Genomic DNA, 16,291 nt, shown 5'->3' with positions numbered 1-16,291 from the left:
ATAAATGTGCCACTATGTCTGACGATAACCCTAATGCCTAAACCTACCACACTACCGAACACTAACCATAAATCTAACACTATGCCAAACCCTATCTCTACCCATAAAACCCGAAACCCAACCCGAACCCCGAACTGGAACCCGAACCCTAACCCTAACCCTCGAAAACTAACCTGAACCCTAACCCTAACCCTAACCATCGAATGTAAACCAAACCCTCAAACACTCACCATAACCCTAACCCTAGAACCCTAACCCTAATCCTCGAACCCTAACCCGAACCCTTACCCTCGAACTCTACCTTAACCCTAACCCCCAACCTTAATCCTAACCCACTAACCCTAACCGTAACCCTAACGCTCTAATCCTAGCCCTGACCCTCTAAGCATAACCCTAACCCTCTAACACTAACACTAACCCTAACCTTCGAACCTTATCGCCTAACGCTAACCCTAACCCCTAACCCGAACCCAAACCCCCAACCCTAACTCTAATCTGAACACCCTAACCCTAACCCAAATACCCTAACCCGAAGCCTAACCCGAAGCACCTAACCCTAAACGGAACCCTGCAACCCTAACCCTGTAAACCTAACCCCCTACCCTAACCCTAACCCTAATCCTAAACCCCTAACCCTAAACTCTGACCCCTTAACACTAACCCCCAACCCTGGCCCTTGACCCTGACCCTTGACCCTGACCCCTGACCCTGACCCCTAACACTAACCCTGACACTAACCCTAACCCTTAAACCTAACCATAACCCTAACCCCTAACCTAACCCTAACCCAACCCTTATCGTCTAACCGACTAACCCTAACCCTAACCCTCTAACCCTAACCCTCTAACCCTAACCGCTAACCCCAGATGTTACCCAAATCATAACCACTATCCTTAACACAATCTTTAAGCCTGTATCTAACACTTACCTGTACTTTAAGACAAGATAGAGCCCTAGCCTTAACTCTAGGTCAAATGCTAGCTACAGATCTAACCAGAACCCTAATCTTAGATTAAACACTACTTCTAACCCTCAACATAACTCTAAATCTAGATCTAACACAAACCCTTACCCTAACTTCTAACCCTCAGCCTAACTCTAAACCTACTAACCCTATCCCAACCCTGATAGAACCCTAAATCTATCCCTAGTCTAACCATAAATGTGACACTATGTCTGACGATAACCTTAATGCCTAAACCTACCACACTACCTAACACTAACCATAAATCTAACACTATGCCAAACCCTATCTCTACCCATAAAACCCGAAACCCAGCCCGAACCCCGAACTGGAACCCGAACCCTAACCCTAACCCTAACCCTCGAACCCTAACCCGAACCCTAACCCTAATCCTAACCGTGGAATGTAAACCAAACCCTCAAACACTCACCATAACCCTAACCCTAGAACCCTAACCCTAACCCTCGAACCCTAACCCGAACCCTTACCCTCGAACTCTACCTTAACCCTAACCCCCTAACCTTAACCCTAACCCACTAACCCTAACCGTAACCCTAACCCTCTAATCCTAACCCTGACCCTCTAAGCATAACCCTAACCCTCTAACACTAACACTAACCCTAACCTTCTAACCCTATCGCCTAACGCTAACCCTAACCCCTAACCTGAACCCTAACCCCCAACCCTAACTCTAATCTGAACACCCTAACCCTAACCCAAATACTCTAACCCGAAGCCTAACCCGAAGCACCTAACCCTAAACAGAACCCCGTAACCCTAACCCTGTTACCCTAACCCCCAACCCTAACAGTAACCCTAATCCTAAACCCCTAACCCTAAACTCTGACCCCTTAACACTAACCCCCAACCCTGGCCCTTGACCCGGACCCTTGACCCTGACCCCTGACCCTGACCCCTAACACTAACCCTGACACTAACCCTCACCCTTAAACCTAACCATAACCCTAACCCCTAACCTAACCCTAACCCAACCCTTATCGTCTAACCGTCTAACCCTAACCCTAACCCTCTAACCCTAACCCTAACCCTCAAACCCTAACCGGTAACCCCAGATGTTACCCAAATCTTAACCACTGTCCTTAACACAATCTTTAAGCCTGTATCTAACACTTACCTTAACTTTAAGACAAGATAGAACCCTAGCCTTAACTCTAGGTCAAATGCTAGCTAGAGATCTAACCAGAACCCTAATCCTGATCTTAGATTAAACACTACTTCTAACCCTCAACATAACTTTAAACCTAGATCTAACCCTAACCCTTACCCTAACTTCTAACCCTCAGCCTAACTCTAAACCTACTAACCCTAACCCAACCCTGATAAAACCCTAAATCTATCCCTAGTCTAACCCTAGATGTGACACTATGCCTGACCATAACCCTAATGCCTAACCCTACCACACTACCGAACACTAACCATAAATCTAACACTATGCCAAAACCCTATCTCTAATCATAAAAGCGGAACCCGAGCCCTAACCTGAGCCCTAATCCTAACTCTAAACCTGACAGGCGAACCCTCGCCCTCACCCTAACCCTAAGCCTCGAAAGTACCCTAAACCCTCAAACCCTTATCCTAACACTTACCCTCGAACCCTAACCATAACCCTCGAACCCTAACCCTAACCCTCGAATCCTAACCCAAAACTTAACCCTCGTAATCTACCCTAACCCTTACCGTCCAAACTTAACCCTAACCCTCTAACCCTAACCGTACCCCTAACCCTCTAATCCTAACCCTAACCCTCTAACCATAACCCTAACCCTCTAACACTAACCTTAACCTTCTAACCCTATCGCCTAACGCTAACTCTAACCCCTAACCCGAACCCAAACCCCCAACCCTAACCCTAATCTGAACAGCCTAACCCTAACCCAAATACCCTAACCCGAAGCCTAACCCGAAACCCCTAGCCCTAAACAGAACCCCGTAACCCTAACCCTGTAACCCTAACCCCCAACCCTAACACTAACCCCTAACCCTAAACTCTAACCACCTAAAACTAACCTCCTAACCCTGGCCCTTGACCCTGACCCCTGACAATAACCCTGACACTAACCCTAACCCTTAAACGTACCCATAACCCTAACCCCTTAACCTAACCATAACCCTAACGCTTATCGTTTAACAGTCTAACCCTAACACTAACCCTGTAACCTTAACCCTCTAACCCTAACCGCTAACCCCAGATGTTACCCCAATCATAACCACTATCCTTAACACCATCTTTAAGCCTATATCTAACACTTACCTTAACTTTAAGACAAGATAGATCCTTAACCTCAAGTCTAGGTCAAATGCTACCTACAGATCTAACCATAACCCTAATCCTGATGTTAGGTTAAACACTACTTCTAACCCTCAACATAACTCTAAACCTAGATCTAACCCTAACCCTTACCCTAACTTCTAACCCTCAGCCTAACTCTAAACCTACTAACCCTAAACCAACCCTGATAGAACCCTAAATCTATCCCTAGTCTAACCTTAGATGTGACACTATGTCTGACCATAACCCTAATGCCTAACCCTACCACACTACCTAACACTAACCATAAATCTCACACTATGCCAAAACCCTATCTCTAACCATAAAACCCGAACCCGAGCCCTAACCTGAGCCCTAACCCTAACCCTAAACCTAACACGCGAACCCTCACCCTCACTCTCACCCTAACCCTCGAACGTACCCTGAACCCTCAAACCCTTATCCTAACACTTACCCTCGAACTCTAACCCAAACCCTTGAACCCTAACCCTAACCCTCGAATCCTAACCCAAAACTTAACCCTCGAATCCTAACCCAAAACTTAACCCTCGAACTCTACCCTAACCCTTACCGTCCAACCTTAACCCCAACCCTCTAACCTTAACCGTAACCCTAACCCTCTAACCATAACCCTAACCCTCTAACACTACCCCTAACCCTAACCTTCTAACCCTATAGCCTAACGGTAACCGTAACCCCTTATCCGAACCCGACCAGCAACACTAACTCTGCTCCGAACACCCTAACACTAACCCAAACACCCTAACCCGAAGCCTAACCCGAAACCCCTAGCCCTAAACAGAACCCCGTAACCCTAACCCTGTAACCGTAACCCCCAACCCTAACCCTAACACTAACCCCTAACCCTAAACTCTAACCCCCTAAAACTAACCTCCTAACCCTGGCCCTTGACCCTGACCCCTGACCCTGACCCCTGACAATAACCCTGACACTAACCCTAACCCTTAAACATACCCATAACCCTAACCCCTTAACCTAACCCTAACCCTAACGCTTATCGTCTAACAGTCTAACCCTAACCCTCACCCTGTAACCTTAACCCTCTAACCCTAACCGCTAAACCCAGATGTTACCCCAATCATAACCACTATCCTTAACACAATCTTGAAGCCTATATCTAACACTTACCTTAACTTTAAGACAAGATAGATCCTTAACCTTAAGTCTAGGTCAAATGCTAGCTACAGATCTAACCAGAACCCTAATCTTAGATTAAACACTACTTCTAACCCTCAACATAACTCTAAATCTAGATCTAACCCTAACCCTTACCCTAACTTCTAACCCTCAGCCTAACTGTAAACCTACTAACCGTATCCCAACCCTGATAGAACCCTAAATCTATCCCTAGTCTAACCATAAGTGTGCCACTATGTCTGACGATAACCCTAATGCCTAAACCTACCACACTACCTAACACTAACCATAAATCTAACACTATGCCAAACCCTATCTCTACCCATAAAACCCGAAACCCAACCCGAACCCCGAACTGGAACCCGAACCCTAACCCTAACCCTCGAAAACTAACCTGAACCCTAACCCTAACCCTAACCATCGAATGTAAACCAAACCCTCAAACACTCACCATAACCCTAACCCTAGAACCCTAACCCTAATCCTCGAACCCTAACCCGAACCCTTACCCTCGAACTCTACCTTAACCCTAACCCCCAACCTTAATCCTAACCCACTAACCCTAACCGTAACCCTAACGCTCTAATCCTAGCCCTGACCCTCTAAGCATAACCCTAACCCTCTAACACTAACACTAACCCTAACCTTCGAACCTTATCGCCTAACGCTAACCCTAACCCCTAACCCGAACCCAAACCCCCAACCCTAACTCTAATCTGAACACCCTAACCCTAACCCAAATACCCTAACCCGAAGCCTAACCCGAAGCACCTAACCCTAAACGGAACCCTGCAACCCTAACCCTGTAAACCTAACCCCCTACCCTAACCCTAACCCTAATCCTAAACCCCTAACCCTAAACTCTGACCCCTTAACACTAACCCCCAACCCTGGCCCTTGACCCTGACCCTTGACCCTGACCCCTGACCCTGACCCCTAACACTAACCCTGACACTAACCCTCACCCTTAAACCTAACCATAACCCTAACCCCTAACCTAACCCTAACCCAACCCTTATCGTCTAACCGTCTAACCCTAACCCTCTAACCCTAACCCTCTAACCCTAACCGCTAACCCCAGATGTTACCCAAATCATAACCACTGTCCTTAACACAATCTTTAAGCCTGTATCTAACACTTACCTTAACTTTAAGACAAGATAGAACCCTAGCCTTAACTCTAGGTCAAATGCTAGCTAGAGATCTAACCAGAACCCTAATCCTGATCTTAGATTAAACACTACTTCTAACCCTCAACATAACTTTAAACCTAGATCTAACCCTAACCCTTACCCTAACTTCTAACCCTCAGCCTAACTCTAAACCTACTAACCCTAACCCAACCCTGATAAAACCCTAAATCTATCCCTAGTCTAACCCTAGATGTGACACTATGCCTGACCATAACCCTAATGCCTAACCCTACCACACTACCGAACACTAACCATAAATCTAACACTATGCCAAAACCCTATCTCTAATCATAAAAGCGGAACCCGAGCCCTAACCTGAGCCCTAATCCTAACTCTAAACCTGACAGGCGAACCCTCGCCCTCACCCTAACCCTAAGCCTCGAAAGTACCCTAAACCCTCAAACCCTTATCCTAACACTTACCCTCGAACCCTAACCATAACCCTCGAACCCTAACCCTAACCCTCGAATCCTAACCCAAAACTTAACCCTCGTAATCTACCCTAACCCTTACCGTCCAAACTTAACCCTAACCCTCTAACCCTAACCGTACCCCTAACCCTCTAATCCTAACCCTAACCCTCTAACCATAACCCTAACCCTCTAACACTAACCTTAACCTTCTAACCCTATCGCCTAACGCTAACTCTAACCCCTAACCCGAACCCAAACCCCCAACCCTAACCCTAATCTGAACAGCCTAACCCTAACCCAAATACCCTAACCCGAAGCCTAACCCGAAACCCCTAGCCCTAAACAGAACCCCGTAACCCTAACCCTGTAACCCTAACCCCCAACCCTAACACTAACCCCTAACCCTAAACTCTAACCACCTAAAACTAACCTCCTAACCCTGGCCCTTGACCCTGACCCCTGACAATAACCCTGACACTAACCCTAACCCTTAAACGTACCCATAACCCTAACCCCTTAACCTAACCATAACCCTAACGCTTATCGTTTAACAGTCTAACCCTAACACTAACCCTGTAACCTTAACCCTCTAACCCTAACCGCTAACCCCAGATGTTACCCCAATCATAACCACTATCCTTAACACCATCTTTAAGCCTATATCTAACACTTACCTTAACTTTAAGACAAGATAGATCCTTAACCTCAAGTCTAGGTCAAATGCTACCTACAGATCTAACCATAACCCTAATCCTGATGTTAGGTTAAACACTACTTCTAACCCTCAACATAACTCTAAACCTAGATCTAACCCTAACCCTTACCCTAACTTCTAACCCTCAGCCTAACTCTAAACCTACTAACCCTAAACCAACCCTGATAGAACCCTAAATCTATCCCTAGTCTAACCTTAGATGTGACACTATGTCTGACCATAACCCTAATGCCTAACCCTACCACACTACCTAACACTAACCATAAATCTCACACTATGCCAAAACCCTATCTCTAACCATAAAACCCGAACCCGAGCCCTAACCTGAGCCCTAACCCTAACCCTAAACCTAACACGCGAACCCTCACCCTCACTCTCACCCTAACCCTCGAACGTACCCTGAACCCTCAAACCCTTATCCTAACACTTACCCTCGAACTCTAACCCAAACCCTTGAACCCTAACCCTAACCCTCGAATCCTAACCCAAAACTTAACCCTCGAACTCTACCCTAACCCTTACCGTCCAACCTTAACCCCAACCCTCTAACCTTAACCGTAACCCTAACCCTCTAACCATAACCCTAACCCTCTAACACTACCCCTAACCCTAACCTTCTAACCCTATAGCCTAACGGTAACCGTAACCCCTTATCCGAACCCGACCAGCAACACTAACTCTGCTCCGAACACCCTAACACTAACCCAAACACCCTAACCCGAAGCCTAACCCGAAACCCCTAGCCCTAAACAGAACCCCGTAACCCTAACCCTGTAACCGTAACCCCCAACCCTAACCCTAACACTAACCCCTAACCCTAAACTCTAACCCCCTAAAACTAACCTCCTAACCCTGGCCCTTGACCCTGACCCCTGACCCTGACCCCTGACAATAACCCTGACACTAACCCTAACCCTTAAACATACCCATAACCCTAACCCCTTAACCTAACCCTAACCCTAACGCTTATCGTCTAACAGTCTAACCCTAACCCTCACCCTGTAACCTTAACCCTCTAACCCTAACCGCTAAACCCAGATGTTACCCCAATCATAACCACTATCCTTAACACAATCTTGAAGCCTATATCTAACACTTACCTTAACTTTAAGACAAGATAGATCCTTAACCTTAAGTCTAGGTCAAATGCTAGCTACAGATCTAACCAGAACCCTAATCTTAGATTAAACACTACTTCTAACCCTCAACATAACTCTAAATCTAGATCTAACCCTAACCCTTACCCTAACTTCTAACCCTCAGCCTAACTGTAAACCTACTAACCGTATCCCAACCCTGATAGAACCCTAAATCTATCCCTAGTCTAACCATAAATGTGCCACTATGTCTGACGATAACCCTAATGCCTAAACCTACCACACTACCTAACACTAACCATAAATCTAACACTATGCCAAACCCTATCTCTACCCATAAAACCCGAAACCCAACCCGAACCCCGAACTGGAACCCGAACCCTAACCCTAACCCTCGAAAACTAACCTGAACCCTAACCCTAACCCTAACCATCGAATGTAAACCAAACCCTCAAACACTCACCATAACCCTAACCCTAGAACCCTAACCCTAATCCTCGAACCCTAACCCGAACCCTTACCCTCGAACTCTACCTTAACCCTAACCCCCAACCTTAATCCTAACCCACTAACCCTAACCGTAACCCTAACGCTCTAATCCTAGCCCTGACCCTCTAAGCATAACCCTAACCCTCTAACACTAACACTAACCCTAACCTTCGAACCTTATCGCCTAACGCTAACCCTAACCCCTAACCCGAACCCAAACCCCCAACCCTAACTCTAATCTGAACACCCTAACCCTAACCCAAATACCCTAACCCGAAGCCTAACCCGAAGCACCTAACCCTAAACGGAACCCTGCAACCCTAACCCTGTAAACCTAACCCCCTACCCTAACCCTAACCCTAATCCTAAACCCCTAACCCTAAACTCTGACCCCTTAACACTAACCCCCAACCCTGGCCCTTGACCCTGACCCTTGACCCTGACCCCTGACCCTGACCCCTAACACTAACCCTGACACTAACCCTAACCCTTAAACCTAACCATAACCCTAACCCCTAACCTAACCCTAACCCAACCCTTATCGTCTAACCGTCTAACCCTAACCCTCTAACCCTAACCCTCTAACCCTAACCGCTAACCCCAGATGTTACCCAAATCATAACCACTATCCTTAACACAATCTTTAAGCCTGTATCTAACACTTACCTGTACTTTAAGACAAGATAGAGCCCTAGCCTTAACTCTAGGTCAAATGCTAGCTACAGATCTAACCAGAACCCTAATCTTAGATTAAACACTACTTCTAACCCTCAACATAACTCTAAATCTAGATCTAACACAAACCCTTACCCTAACTTCTAACCCTCAGCCTAACTCTAAACCTACTAACCCTATCCCAACCCTGATAGAACCCTAAATCTATCCCTAGTCTAACCATAAATGTGACACTATGTCTGACGATAACCTTAATGCCTAAACCTACCACACTACCTAACACTAACCATAAATCTAACACTATGCCAAACCCTATCTCTACCCATAAAACCCGAAACCCAGCCCGAACCCCGAACTGGAACCCGAACCCTAACCCTAACCCTAACCCTCGAACCCTAACCCGAACCCTAACCCTAATCCTAACCGTGGAATGTAAACCAAACCCTCAAACACTCACCATAACCCTAACCCTAGAACCCTAACCCTAACCCTCGAACCCTAACCCGAACCCTTACCCTCGAACTCTACCTTAACCCTAACCCCCTAACCTTAACCCTAACCCACTAACCCTAACCGTAACCCTAACCCTCTAATCCTAACCCTGACCCTCTAAGCATAACCCTAACCCTCTAACACTAACACTAACCCTAACCTTCTAACCCTATCGCCTAACGCTAACCCTAACCCCTAACCTGAACCCTAACCCCCAACCCTAACTCTAATCTGAACACCCTAACCCTAACCCAAATACTCTAACCCGAAGCCTAACCCGAAGCACCTAACCCTAAACAGAACCCCGTAACCCTAACCCTGTTACCCTAACCCCCAACCCTAACAGTAACCCTAATCCTAAACCCCTAACCCTAAACTCTGACCCCTTAACACTAACCCCCAACCCTGGCCCTTGACCCTGACCCTTGACCCTGACCCCTGACCCTGACCCCTAACACTAACCCTGACACTAACCCTCACCCTTAAACCTAACCATAACCCTAACCCCTAACCTAACCCTAACCCAACCCTTATCGTCTAACCGTCTAACCCTAACCCTAACCCTCTAACCCTAACCCTAACCCTCAAACCCTAACCGGTAACCCCAGATGTTACCCAAATCTTAACCACTGTCCTTAACACAATCTTTAAGCCTGTATCTAACACTTACCTTAACTTTAAGACAAGATAGAACCCTAGCCTTAACTCTAGGTCAAATGCTAGCTAGAGATCTAACCAGAACCCTAATCCTGATCTTAGATTAAACACTACTTCTAACCCTCAACATAACTTTAAACCTAGATCTAACCCTAACCCTTACCCTAACTTCTAACCCTCAGCCTAACTCTAAACCTACTAACCCTAACCCAACCCTGATAAAACCCTAAATCTATCCCTAGTCTAACGCTAGATGTGACACTATGCCTGACCATAACCCTAATGCCTAACCCTACCACACTACCGAACACTAACCATAAATCTAACACTATGCCAAAACCCTATCTCTAATCATAAAAGCGGAACCCGAGCCCTAACCTGAGCCCTAATCCTAACTCTAAACCTGACAGGCGAACCCTCGCCCTCACCCTAACCCTAAGCCTCGAAAGTACCCTAAACCCTCAAACCCTTATCCTAACACTTACCCTCGAACCCTAACCATAACCCTCGAACCCTAACCCTAACCCTCGAATCCTAACCCAAAACTTAACCCTCGTAATCTACCCTAACCCTTACCGTCCAAACTTAACCCTAACCCTCTAACCCTAACCGTACCCCTAACCCTCTAATCCTAACCCTAACCCTCTAACCATAACCCTAACCCTCTAACACTAACCTTAACCTTCTAACCCTATCGCCTAACGCTAACTCTAACCCCTAACCCGAACCCAAACCCCCAACCCTAACCCTAATCTGAACAGCCTAACCCTAACCCAAATACCCTAACCCGAAGCCTAACCCGAAACCCCTAGCCCTAAACAGAACCCCGTAACCCTAACCCTGTAACCCTAACCCCCAACCCTAACACTAACCCCTAACCCTAAACTCTAACCACCTAAAACTAACCTCCTAACCCTGGCCCTTGACCCTGACCCCTGACAATAACCCTGACACTAACCCTAACCCTTAAACGTACCCATAACCCTAACCCCTTAACCTAACCATAACCCTAACGCTTATCGTTTAACAGTCTAACCCTAACACTAACCCTGTAACCTTAACCCTCTAACCCTAACCGCTAACCCCAGATGTTACCCCAATCATAACCACTATCCTTAACACCATCTTTAAGCCTATATCTAACACTTACCTTAACTTTAAGACAAGATAGATCCTTAACCTCAAGTCTAGGTCAAATGCTACCTACAGATCTAACCATAACCCTAATCCTGATGTTAGGTTAAACACTACTTCTAACCCTCAACATAACTCTAAACCTAGATCTAACCCTAACCCTTACCCTAACTTCTAACCCTCAGCCTAACTCTAAACCTACTAACCCTAAACCAACCCTGATAGAACCCTAAATCTATCCCTAGTCTAACCTTAGATGTGACACTATGTCTGACCATAACCCTAATGCCTAACCCTACCACACTACCTAACACTAACCATAAATCTCACACTATGCCAAAACCCTATCTCTAACCATAAAACCCGAACCCGAGCCCTAACCTGAGCCCTAACCCTAACCCTAAACCTAACACGCGAACCCTCACCCTCACTCTCACCCTAACCCTCGAACGTACCCTGAACCCTCAAACCCTTATCCTAACACTTACCCTCGAACTCTAACCCAAACCCTTGAACCCTAACCCTAACCCTCGAATCCTAACCCAAAACTTAACCCTCGAATCCTAACCCAAAACTTAACCCTCGAACTCTACCCTAACCCTTACCGTCCAACCTTAACCCCAACCCTCTAACCTTAACCGTAACCCTAACCCTCTAACCATAACCCTAACCCTCTAACACTACCCCTAACCCTAACCTTCTAACCCTATAGCCTAACGGTAACCGTAACCCCTTATCCGAACCCGACCAGCAACACTAACTCTGCTCCGAACACCCTAACACTAACCCAAACACCCTAACCCGAAGCCTAACCCGAAACCCCTAGCCCTAAACAGAACCCCGTAACCCTAACCCTGTAACCGTAACCCCCAACCCTAACCCTAACACTAACCCCTAACCCTAAACTCTAACCCCCTAAAACTAACCTCCTAACCCTGGCCCTTGACCCTGACCCCTGACCCTGACCCCTGACAATAACCCTGACACTAACCCTAACCCTTAAACATACCCATAACCCTAACCCCTTAACCTAACCCTAACCCTAACGCTTATCGTCTAACAGTCTAACCCTAACCCTCACCCTGTAACCTTAACCCTCTAACCCTAACCGCTAAACCCAGATGTTACCCCAATCATAACCACTATCCTTAACACAATCTTGAAGCCTATATCTAACACTTACCTTAACTTTAAGACAAGATAGATCCTTAACCTTAAGTCTAGGTCAAATGCTAGCTACAGATCTAACCAGAACCCTAATCTTAGATTAAACACTACTTCTAACCCTCAACATAACTCTAAATCTAGATCTAACCCTAACCCTTACCCTAACTTCTAACCCTCAGCCTAACTGTAAACCTACTAACCGTATCCCAACCCTGATAGAACCCTAAATCTATCCCTAGTCTAACCATAAATGTGCCACTATGTCTGACGATAACCCTAATGCCTAAACCTACCACACTACCGAACACTAACCATAAATCTAACACTATGCCAAACCCTATCTCTACCCATAAAACCCGAAACCCAACCCGAACCCCGAACTGGAACCCGAACCCTAACCCTAACCCTCGAAAACTAACCTGAACCCTAACCCTAACCCTAACCATCGAATGTAAACCAAACCCTCAAACACTCACCATAACCCTAACCCTAGAACCCTAACCCTAATCCTCGAACCCTAACCCGAACCCTTACCCTCGAACTCTACCTTAACCCTAACCCCCAACCTTAATCCTAACCCACTAACCCTAACCCTAACCCTAACGCTCTAATCCTAGCCCTGACCCTCTAAGCATAACCCTAACCCTCTAACACTAACACTAACCTTCGAACCTTATCGCCTAACGCTAACCCTAACCCCTAACCCGAACCCAAACCCCCAACCCTAACTCTAATCTGAACACCCTAACCCTAACCCAAATACCCTAACCCGAAGCCTAACCCGAAGCACCTAACCCTAAACGGAACCCTGCAACCCTAACCCTGTAAACCTAACCCCCTACCCTAACCCTAACCCTAATCCTAAACCCCTAACCCTAAACTCTGACCCCTTAACACTAACCCCCAACCCTGGCCCTTGACCCTGACCCTTGACCATGACCCCTGACCCTGACCCCTAACACTAACCCTGACACTAACCCTAACCCTTAAACCTAACCATAACCCTAACCCCTAACCTAACCCTAACCCAACCCTTATCGTCTAACCGTCTAACCCTAACCCTAACCCTCTAACCCTAACCCTCTAACCCTAACCGCTAACCCCAGATGTTACCCAAATCATAACCACTATCCTTAACACAATCTTTAAGCCTGTATCTAACACTTACCTTAACTTTAAGACAAGATAGAGCCCTAGCCTTAACTCTAGGTCAAATGCTAGCTACAGATCTAACCAGAACCCTAATCTTAGATTAAACACTACTTCTAACCCTCAACATAACTCTAAATCTAGATCTAACACAAACCCTTACCCTAACTTCTAACCCTCAGCCTAACTCTAAACCTACTAACCCTATCCCAACCCTGATAGAACCCTAAATCTATCCCTAGTCTAACCATAAATGTGACACTATGTCTGACGATAACCTTAATGCCTAAACCTACCACACTACCTAACACTAACCATAAATCTAACACTATGCCAAACCCTATCTCTACCCATAAAACCCGAAACCCAGCCCGAACCCCGAACTGGAACCCGAACCCTAACCCTAACCCTAACCCTCGAACCCTAACCCGAACCCTAACCCTAATCCTAACCGTGGAATGTAAACCAAACCCTCAAACACTCACCATAACCCTAACCCTAGAACCCTAACCCTAACCCTCGAACCCTAACCCGAACCCTTACCCTCGAACTCTACCTTAACCCTAACCCCCTAACCTTAACCCTAACCCACTAACCCTAACCGTAACCCTCACCCTCTAATCCTAACCCTGACCCTCTAAGCATAACCCTAACCCTCTAACACTAACACTAACCCTAACCTTCTAACCCTATCGCCTAACGCTAACCCTAACCCCTAACCTGAACCCTAACCCCCAACCCTAACTCTAATCTGAACACCCTAACCCTAACCCAAATACTCTAACCCGAAGCCTAACCCGAAGCACCTAACCCTAAACAGAACCCCGTAACCCTAACCCTGTTACCCTAACCCCCAACCCTAACAGTAACCCTAATCCTAAACCCCTAACCCTAAACTCTGACCCCTTAACACTAACCCCCAACCCTGGCCCTTGACCCTGACCCTTGACCCTGACCCCTGACCCTGACCCCTAACACTAACCCTGACACTAACCCTCACCCTTAAACCTAACCATAACCCTAACCCCTAACCTAACCCTAACACAACCCTTATCGTCTAACCGTCTAACCCTAACCCTAACCCTCTAACCCTAACCCTAACCCTCAAACCCTAACCGGTAACCCCAGATGTTACCCAAATCTTAACCACTGTCCTTAACACAATCTTTAAGCCTGTATCTAACACTTACCTTAACTTTAAGACAAGATAGAACCCTAACCTTAACTCTAGGTCAAATGCTAGCTAGAGATCTAACCAGAACCCTAATCCTGATCTTAGATTAAACACTACTTCTAACCCTCAACATAACTTTAAACCTAGATCTAACCCTAACCCTTACCCTAACTTCTAACCCTCAGCCTAACTCTAAACCTACTAACCCTAACCCAACCCTGATAAAACCCTAAATCTATCCCTAGTCTAACCCTAGATGTGACACTATGTCTGACCATAACCCTAATGCCTAACCCTACCACACTACCGAACACTAACCATAAATCTAACACTATGCCAAAACCCTATCTCTAATCATAAAAGCGGAACCCGAGCCCTAACCTGAGCCCTAATCCTAACTCTAAACCTGACAGGCGAACCCTCGCCCTCACCCTAACCCTAAGCCTCGAAAGTACCCTAAACCCTCAAACCCTTATCCTAACACTTACCCTCGAACCCTAACCATAACCCTCGAACCCTAACCCTAACCCTCGAATCCTAACCCAAAACTTAACCCTCGTAATCTACCCTAACCCTTACCGTCCAAACTTAACCCTAACCCTCTAACCCTAACCGTACCCCTAACCCTCTAATCCTAACCCTAACCCTCTAACCATAACCCTAACCCTCTAACACTAACCTTAACCTTCTAACCCTATCGCCTAACGCTAACTCTAACCCCTAACCCGAACCCAAACCCCCAACCCTAACCCTAATCTGAACAGCCTAACCCTAACCCAAATACCCTAACCCGAAGCCTAACCCGAAACCCCTAGCCCTAAACAGAACCCCGTAACCCTAACCCTGTAACCCTAACCCCCAACCCTAACACTAACCCCTAACCCTAAACTCTAACCACCTAAAACTAACCTCCTAACCCTGGCCCTTGACCCTGACCCCTGACAATAACCCTGACACTAACCCTAACCCTTAAACGTACCCATAACCCTAACCCCTTAACCTAACCATAACCCTAACGCTTATCGTTTAACAGTCTAACCCTAACACTAACCCTGTAACCTTAACCCTCTAACCCTAACCGCTAACCCCAGATGTTACCCCAATCATAACCACTATCCTTAACACCATCTTTAAGCCTATATCTAACACTTACCTTAACTTTAAGACAAGATAGATCCTTAACCTCAAGTCTAGGTCAAATGCTACCTACAGATCTAACCATAACCCTAATCCTGATGTTAGGTTAAACACTACTTCTAACCCTCAACATAACTCTAAACCTAGATCTAACCCTAACCCTTACCCTAACTTCTAACCCTCAGCCTAACTCTAAACCTACTAACCCTAAACCAACCCTGATAGAACCCTAAATCTATCCCTAGTCTAACCTTAGATGTGACACTATGTCTGACCATAACCCTAATGCCTAACCCTACCACACTACCTAACACTAACCATAAATCTCACACTATGCCAGAACCCTATCTCTAACCATAAAACCCGAACCCGAGCCCTAACCTGAGC

The sequence above is a fragment of the Elephas maximus genome, chromosome 17 (genome assembly GCF_024166365.1).
Source record: "Elephas maximus indicus isolate mEleMax1 chromosome 17, mEleMax1 primary haplotype, whole genome shotgun sequence".
NCBI lineage: Eukaryota > Metazoa > Chordata > Mammalia > Proboscidea > Elephantidae > Elephas > Elephas maximus.
The sequence above is the reverse complement of the archived record's forward strand: the minus strand, read 5'-3'. Positions refer to the sequence as shown.